The 8,691-nt window shown below is 44.4% G+C and overlaps 1 long non-coding RNA gene across 1 annotated transcript; it reads right to left on the reverse strand.

Annotated features, from left to right (window-relative positions):
- Positions 1 to 324: 324 nt before the first annotated feature.
- LOC144616057 (uncharacterized) lies at positions 325 to 3,395 on the reverse strand. Its single transcript, XR_013554940.2, has 3 exons — positions 3,159 to 3,395; positions 1,240 to 1,405; positions 325 to 493 (listed from the first exon to the last, which is right to left on the reverse strand). It is a non-coding gene; the product is annotated as an uncharacterized LOC144616057 (long non-coding RNA).
- Between the last annotated feature and the right edge of the window lie 5,296 nt (positions 3,396 to 8,691).

Consider the following 8,691-nt stretch of genomic DNA (forward strand, 5'->3'; position numbering starts at 1 on the left):
GGCATGTCCGGTCCCTCCCCCTGCCTCGTAGGCTCCTGGCCAATCGCTATGTCCTAGCCCCCTATCCCTCTGCTCGGGATGGCGATGTCTACAAGGAGCATACCACAGAGGCCATGCCAAGTGGAGACTTGCCAGCGTTTACTGAGGAACGGCATTCTCTTTTTGCTAGGCTCACCGAGAAGGCAAACCTGGAGAAGCGAAGCCATGCATTCTTTAAAATGGTTCGCCTGAGAAGGAATCTTGTGTCCTAGGAGCACCTAGGGAGTAAAAAAAAAAAAAATAACAAAAAAAACACACAAAAAAAATGTGCATCCAAACGATGACGCTGCGCACCTGGGTCCAGCTGTGCGTGAAGCCAGGTCAGCCTCCTGGACTTTTCTATTTTACGAGCAAATAAAATCCCCGGTTTTTGTTTCAGAAGAGCTTCCTGAACTTGCAACCAGTGGAGCCTTGCTTAATCCAGCTCCTATCAGGAAAGATTGGGAAAGTATGCCTATAAGAAGTCCAAGAGTTTGGAGAAATAGAAATTGATCAATCAGCCACCCGGAAGTATCTAGACACCTAGAAGTTCAAGATCCCCAGGTATCCCGGAAAACCTCGCTAAACCTCAGCTACTTGCACAGGCAGGAGAAACCAAAGGCTTCAGCGTCCTTCATCCACTGAGCAATCTGCCTGTCTATTCTCAAAGGTGGGGTTCCAGGGAGAGGCTCCCCTACCCGTGGATCCCAGATAGGAGGCCCAATACTTTATATTCCTTCACATTCCTTTTTTCATCGTAATCCCTTCCTACGTCACGTCAGGGGAACACCTGAGTTCAGAGTGTGCCCTTGTGTCTTGCTGTTTGCATTAATTGACCAGACAATTTCATATCTCAGAACTTCCCCCTGACTCCTCTGTGGGCCAGGACAGGGCATGTATCCTCACCAAGCCAGTGTGTGGATTAAGTAGGATGCTTTGGACACCCGCCTTCCCGTGTTCTTCTCATTTCATTATCTGGGTTTTTCACTTTCTTCCCCCCCTCCCCCCCCCCCCCCCCAGCTTGTTTCTTCTATCTGATAAGCCATTCTGTCTGGAAACTTCCTTTGTGTTTTTTGGACGCCTCTTCCTGATTCCAGGATCTCCAGTGCCAAGAAAGCAGAGACCCCATCCCTCTCCACGATCATCATTTCCTTGGCCCCAAATATCAGAATCCCTGCCCCCCCTGTGCTCAGCTGTGAGTTCAGTAAAATCAAAACGAACATTGAGGTAAAGCAAAAGTATGCAGATCAGGAGGCTATAAAAACACGTTTCCTGGTAACGTGGTAATCTTAGCTGATATTCCCTCCTTGGAGTCGCTAAAGTCTCTGCCTGGAGCACGGGTGTCTGTTGGCAGGTGGGGCCTCTCCCGATGCAGACAGGCTTATTCCTGGAAGATGCCCAGAAAAATATGGGAATAATTAATTCACCTGTGTTTGGAAAACAGACGAGCTATATCAATGGCTAATATGCATAGGAACACTGTGGTTATTCTTCAACCTACTTCGTTTTCTGGATGATATCTAAACACTGAGCCAGAAGGACACTGAGGGGTAGGAGCCTGGAGAAATGTGCCCTGCAGGAACCTCCTGGATCTCCCCTGTTTCTTTATTTTGCTTTGTTTTGGTTTGTTTTGGAAAGGTGACATACGAGGATGTGGCCCATGTGCCTCAGGTACAGTGGTTTGCCAGGAATGCACATCCTGCACCATAACACCTCGCGGGGTAACTTTCGTTCAGAAATGCATCCTCAATTCAATTCAGGGAAGAGGCTTTCAGAGGGTCATCTCATGGTCTTACTCCCTCCGGGTCAACTCTGCAGTAAAATGTAATATCCCTGGTGAAGAAACTCCATAGATTGGTATTTTAGGATGAAAGGCAAACTAGGGCAGATAGCAGAAAGAAACACGGGAAAGTCGCAGAAAGAAATATGGGAAAGTTGCAGAAGGAAACACGGGAAAGTCGACAGGGAGTGTCGAGGCATCCAAAGGATGACGTTTTAACCCTGGTTCTTTTAACTCAAATAAAGAAAATCTGACACGAAAGAGGAGACATTACTACTGATGCTATAGAAATCCAAAGGGTCACCAGAGACTGCTAAGAATAATTATATGCCAATAAATTGGACAACCTAGAAGAAATGGATACGTTCCTACAAACATACAACCTACAGGAGTGAACCATGAGGACGCCAAAGACTTGAACAGATCCGTAATGAATAAGGAGACCAATCCTTCCTAAACTCTTGCAAAAAAAAAAAAAAAAAAAAAAAAAAAAAAAAAAAAAAAAAAAAAAATTGAAGGGAACCCTTCAAACATATTTGATGAGGTCACCACTACCCCAATACTAAAGACGGACAAAGACATTACAAGAAAAGGGAACTACAGGCCAACATCCCTGATGAACATGGATGCAAAAATCTTCAACAAAATACTAGGAAAGCACATTGAAAGGATCATACGCCGTGACCAAGTGGAAATCTCCCTGGGATAAAAGGACGGTTTCATGTGAAAACCAATTCACATCAAGCACCACATTAACAACATAAAAGATAAAAGCCACATGATAATCTCAATACATGCGGAAAAAGCATTTGACCCAATTCAAGAAACGTTTGTGACCAAAAAAAAAACAAACAAAAAAAAACCCTCCTAACTAAGTAGATATAGAAGATAGAAGACATTGACCTCAATAACATAAAACTTTCTTCTTAACAAGGAAGGAGGTGCTGTTATTTGTGGTAACATGGATGAACTTGGAGGACCATATACTAAGTAAAATCAGCCAGTCACCGAAGAACAAATACTGCCTGAATCCACTTACATAAGGTATCTGAGAGTGAAGTTCACAGAAGCAGAGAATAGAATGGTGATTACCAGGGGTGAGGGGCTGAGATAATGGGAAGCTGTTCAATTGGTGTAAAATTTCAATTATGCAAGATGCATACGTTCTACGGATCTACTGCCCAGCATAGCGTCTGCTGTTACCAGTAGTGCACTTAAAACTTTGTTAAGTGGGTAGATCTCATGTTAAGTTTTCTTCCCCCCACCCACAGACACACGCACGCGCACGCGCGCGCGCACACACACACACACACACACAGAACACAAGAAAGCTTTGGGAGGTGATGGATATGTCTATTACCTTGATATTGCCGTGATGATTTTGCTGATGTATGCATACGTCCAACGTGATCAAATTGTGTCCGTTAAATATGTGCATTTTTTGTATATTGATTATACCTCAATAAAGCTGTTAAAAAAGAGTAATGAAATGCTTTCCCAATTGATCTGTTTCATTCTTGCTTTTTTCCAACCCATTTTTCACATGGCAGCCAGAGGTCTGTTGTAAATGGAAATTAGAACCTTTTGGCTCCTCTGCTTAAAACCCTCTGCTTTCTCCTTATGATGTCATTGGATTCTAAGTTCTTTACGCTCCAGACTCAATGCCTTCCTTCTACTCCTTGAACACGGTGGCTTTATTCCCCCTGCAGATCTTTGCATCTGCTGCGTGAAATGTTTTCCCCCCAGAATTCCACATCGTCATTTCTTTCTGCTCATTGTGTGCTACTGTTTCTCCTTTTAATATGGCATCTCTGACCACCCTGCATAATTCAGTACCTCCCACTCTCTGTCACATCTCTCTGTTGTGCTTTGTTCTCCAATAGTGTTTGTCACTCTTGGAAATTACCGTGTTTATTCACTCATTCATTCTCATTTTGTCTATTTCCCTCCCATTGTACTTGGCATATAATACATCCTGAATAAATAACGTCTCTGAATGGATGAGCTAGTTGTGTGCCTGCTTGAATTCCTTAATCTCTCTGGGTCTCAGCATCCACATTTATAAATTGAAGACATTAGACAAGGAGTTCCCCTGATATATGAAATCTCTACCCTATGGCCCAAATTTATGATTTGGGATTGGGATAGAGGAAGCTATGGTTGAGGGTTGTGACAGGGGATTGGTCCTTGAGATACTAAAGATCTTGTTGGTAATATAAAAGTAACTAGGAAAAAATGAGTTCCAATATAGATAGTAACTCCAATCAAATCCATAATTGCAGGCTGTCAGTGAATTCTGAAGGCCAGTGTCATTCTAGGCAGATGGTGGTCTAGAACGCCTCATGAAGGCAGGGTACTTCCAAGAAGAGTTGGTATTTGGTCTGGGCCATGAAGCATGACGCAGACAGGAGCAACATCCCTCACACTGTTGATTTATTTTAAGACAATTCCCATTTACCTCTGGACTCAAGGTGCTGGGACGTGATGTCATGGTGAAGTATCGAGTCAGGCTAGATTGCATTTGGTACCTAGCTCTGCCGCATGGCAGCTTTGTGACTTTGATCTCCTTGAACCTATGTCCTCATCTGCAAAATGGGATGAATGGTACCAATTACATAGGCTTGGGGATGAGGCTACCTTGCCCAACGCCTCTGAGCGTGTGGAACAGTGACTCATTCCTAAATTAGGCCCTCCCGAAATAGTAACGAACAAAAAGAGAGTAGTAGCATAGGTAACTCCATGTTTCAAGTTCTAATAGGCCATCATAAACTATTGAAGAAAAAAGATCAGAGTGAGAGAATAAAGAACTACATTTCCGAGTTTACAATCTGCCATTAACTTTGGGTCGTTCACTTTCTGTGACACTTGGAGTCACCTCACATTTCTTGACTGTTTAACCATGCCAGGGTGGGTGTTGGTCTCCGGGTGACCCTTTAGAAGCTCATAGCCATGGGGGGGGGCACCTATACACATGCTTTCTACTCCCTCAAATTAAATATAGAGAGAGAAGCACAAAAATAAAGCTACTGGTACTGCTTGCAGTTCTCAACAATGAGCTCCGAGACTTCCAGAAACGTCCCCAGGTTGATAATCTCACTACGGCAAATATATACATTATCTCATAAACTTCTGTAAAAGTAACTGAAATATGTGTTTGTCTCAGCAGTATTAAAAAATTCTACATTTGGTGGAATCCTCTGTTCTACCAAAGAGCCATCGCTCTTTCAGACTTCTTCTCTCTTACTCTATCTCTACCACCAGCAATAGAAGAAGGAGATCCTTCTTTTCTTGATCATTTTTCAGGAAGAAAAGTTTCAGTCACGTCATTGAAGTGACGGGTTAGGAAGTCCAGGAACGAGGTTGGTGAAATGAGGCTTGCTCCTGCCAATGTAGAGTCTGGCGTGGTTTCTTCAGCAGGAATTGTTTGCCTTAGTTTTGATTTTTAAAATTTTCAGTAAGTATATTAAAATAACAGAAAGACACTCCTTGTCTTATAAGTGAGTTTTTGCTACCCTTTAAGTTTTGCTCGCCTTGCGTGCCTCACTATTGTCCTGAGATATACGCATGTGAGTCGAGAGAGAGCAAAGCTGGGTCCAGTAGAACTAAGGAAAGCAGAGAGTGGCGGCTGGGCTCACACCCCGATAAATCTAACAGCCATGGCACCAGGCACATTACACACGATGCATTTAATCCCTATGATAATTCCCCAAGGAAACCATACATCTCCATTTGAGAGGTGAGGCTCACAGTAGGCACTCAAAAATACGTGTCAAATGAATAATTATAATAGTGCCTTGATTTTTTAAGTTTATTTATTTTGAGAGAGAGAACGAAAGAGAGAGCCCAGGTGAGAGGAGCAAAGAGAGAGAGACACACACAGGGAATCCCAAGCAGGCTCCACTCTGTGAGTGCAGAAGCTGACACGGGGCTCCCACTCATGAACCGTGAGATCATGACTTGAGCCGAAACCAAGAGTCGGACTCTGAACCGACCGAGCCACCCAGGCTCCCCGTGCCTAACTTCTCTTGAATGTGCCAGGGACTCTACGAAAAGTTTTGTATCTATCAGCTCATGGCAAGTTCAAGATCGCAGATGAGGGACTGATACCCGTTTAAGGTCATACAATGGAGAAACAGAGAAAGTAGGATCTGAATCCAGGGAGGGTTTTCAGATAAAACATAGACTGTCCAGTTAAATGTGAATGTCACATAATGATTATTTATTATTCATCTGAAATTCAAAGTTAACTGAATACCCAGGGTTTTTTTTTTCCTTTTTGAACTTTACAACATTCAGACTATTTTTAGAGAATTTTAGATTCACAGCAAAACGTAGGGAAGGTACATAGACTGTGCATATACTCCTGTCCTCCCGGAGGCACAGATTCCCCCACCATCAGCTCCCCCAGCAGAGGGATACCTTGGTTATAACTGACGAGCCTACGCTGGCACATCATCCCCCAAAGTGTTTACATCATGATTCACTTAGTTGTACATTCTATGGGTTTGCACAAATATATAATGACATTTATCCATTATCACGGTATCAAACAGAGTATTTCCACGGTTCTAAAAATCTTCCATGTTCTACCTACCTCTCTTCTCCCTTAATCCCTGGCAACCAGCAATCTTTTTACCGTCCCCACAGCTTTTCCTTTTCCAGAATATAATACAATTGGAATCCTACAGGAAGTAGTCTTCTCAGATTGACTTACTTCACTTAGTGATATGCATTCAAGTTTCCTCCACATCTTTCGTGACTTGATAGCCTACCTCTTTTTAGCGCTGAATAACATCCTATGGTCTGGATGGACCACCGTTTGTCCATTCACGTACTGAAGGCCATCTTGGCTGTTTTCAAGTTTGGGCAATTGTGACTAAAGCTGCTATAAACATCGGCATGTAGAGTTTTATGCGGACATAAGTTTTCAACTCCTTTGGGTAAATACCAGAGAGCATGACTGTTGGGTCACATTCGTAAGGGAATGCTTAGTTTTATTTTTTTTTAAGTGTTTTATTTATTTTTGAGAGAGAGAGCGCGCACAGCAGGGGAGGGGCAGAAAGAGAGAGGGAGACACAGAATCTGAAGCAGGCGCCGGGCCCTCAGCTGTCAGCACAGAGCCCTACACGGGGCTCGAACCCATGAACCCTGAGATCATGGCCTGAGCCGAAGTTGGTGGCTTAACCGACTGAGCCACCCAGGCGCCCCAGGGAATGCTCAGTTTTATAACAAGCTGCCAAACTGTCTTCCAAGGTGGCTACTACTTGGCGTTCTTATCAGCAATGAATGAAAACTCTTGCTGTTCAATACACTTGCCAACATTTGATGTGGTCAATGTTCCAGATTTTAGCCATTTTACGAAGTGCGCAGTGACATCTCTTTGTTGTTTCAACTTGGACTTCCCTGACAATGTATGATGTGGACCACCTTTTCATATGCTATTTGTCAGCTGTATATCTTCTTCAGCAAGGTGTCTGGTCAACCCTTTGATCCATTTTTTACCGGGGTTGTTTTCTGATGGCTGAGCTGTAAGAGATCTTCGCATATTTTGGAATGCCCTGTATTTTTCTTCACTAAATCTGGGAACCTTAAACCCAGGACATCTGATGACAAGAGGGCACATGCTTTTAAGTATTACATTCCCCTGAGAGCCACACAATCTAAGCCTCCAAGGTCACATACAGTAGGTGGAAATGTGGTCTTGACTCAAGTTTGCCCAAATCCTGTCTCCACACTGTTAGCCGCTAAACAGAAGGTCACCTGCCTTCCTTTAAAGATAAGCCTGTTTGTTGCCTGTTGTCTCCTCATAATTACCCTCAAAAGTGCCTTACTTCTGCTTAATAACCACTCTTCATGCATGAACCATATTTACATCAGAGCAAAGTGACATATATGTAGGTGTCGCTGACATTTGCGGCCATCTGCTCGTAGTTCAGATGGCGACTTTTGGATAACCCAAGTGCTCAGAGCCCTCTACACCACAGCCATGCAGCGGCTCCCTCCCCTGTCATCTTTTGCGTCTCCATCCATTCAGTGGGGGAGCTGAGGCAGGTAACGTCCAAGCCTTCTGCCATGACGCTTTTCTTGAGTGGGTAGTGGTAACAAATCCCATCTTATTCCACCTTCTCTGGGAAGCTTTTCCCAGATGATTGCCCAGGCGTATTCCATGCTCACCCACGTTCCCCTGGCTCCCTCTGCAATGACAATGGCCCTTCCCATACTGTTCTGTAGTTTTCTCTCCCGTAGGGCGTAAGTTCCCTGAGGGTGATGGTTCTTGCTGTTTGCTGCTATGGTGGCCCAGTGCGTGGCTTTGTCGCACTTACCAATAAGTGTCTCCTGCATGAATCAAAACGTGACTATATGGATACACAAAGAAGGCTCTCGAGAAGACGAAGAATGGCTGGGAAAGTTGATGGGCACTTAGGACCCCCTGGGGTCCCTGTGCATCTGGTCCTGATGGAGGCATCCGACTGAGCGACTTGGAGGAAGCAGTTTCAAAGGCTCTATTACGCCCTGGCCCACATCACTGACTCCACATGGCCAATCTCTCAAGATCTGCAAGGTTCCTCTGTGCACATCTCCCCTCACACTGAGTTAGAAACAGAAATGGCAATAACGATCGCAAACAAAATAGCAAACCATCTTCTCACTGCTGGCCGTGCACTGTGACTCCTTCAGGGTTGGTCTCTCAGAGAGAACACATCTGTCCCATCTTGTCGCCTAGCCCCATACACAGAGTGTCAGGTAGAAAAATGATGTGACTTCTCCTGGGATAGGCTAGTCGCTGAGGCGGCCACGCCATTCCTGGTAAGTTCCATGCTCAGCGATCAAAGAGCCCACATGGTCAGCTTTCTGTCTAAAACTGTCCAGTAGCCCCTGTCCTTGCAGCCAGC

The sequence above is a fragment of the Panthera onca genome, chromosome B1 (genome assembly GCF_046562875.1).
Source record: "Panthera onca isolate mPanOnc1 chromosome B1, mPanOnc1 haplotype 2, whole genome shotgun sequence".
NCBI classification, from domain to species: domain Eukaryota; kingdom Metazoa; phylum Chordata; class Mammalia; order Carnivora; family Felidae; genus Panthera; species Panthera onca.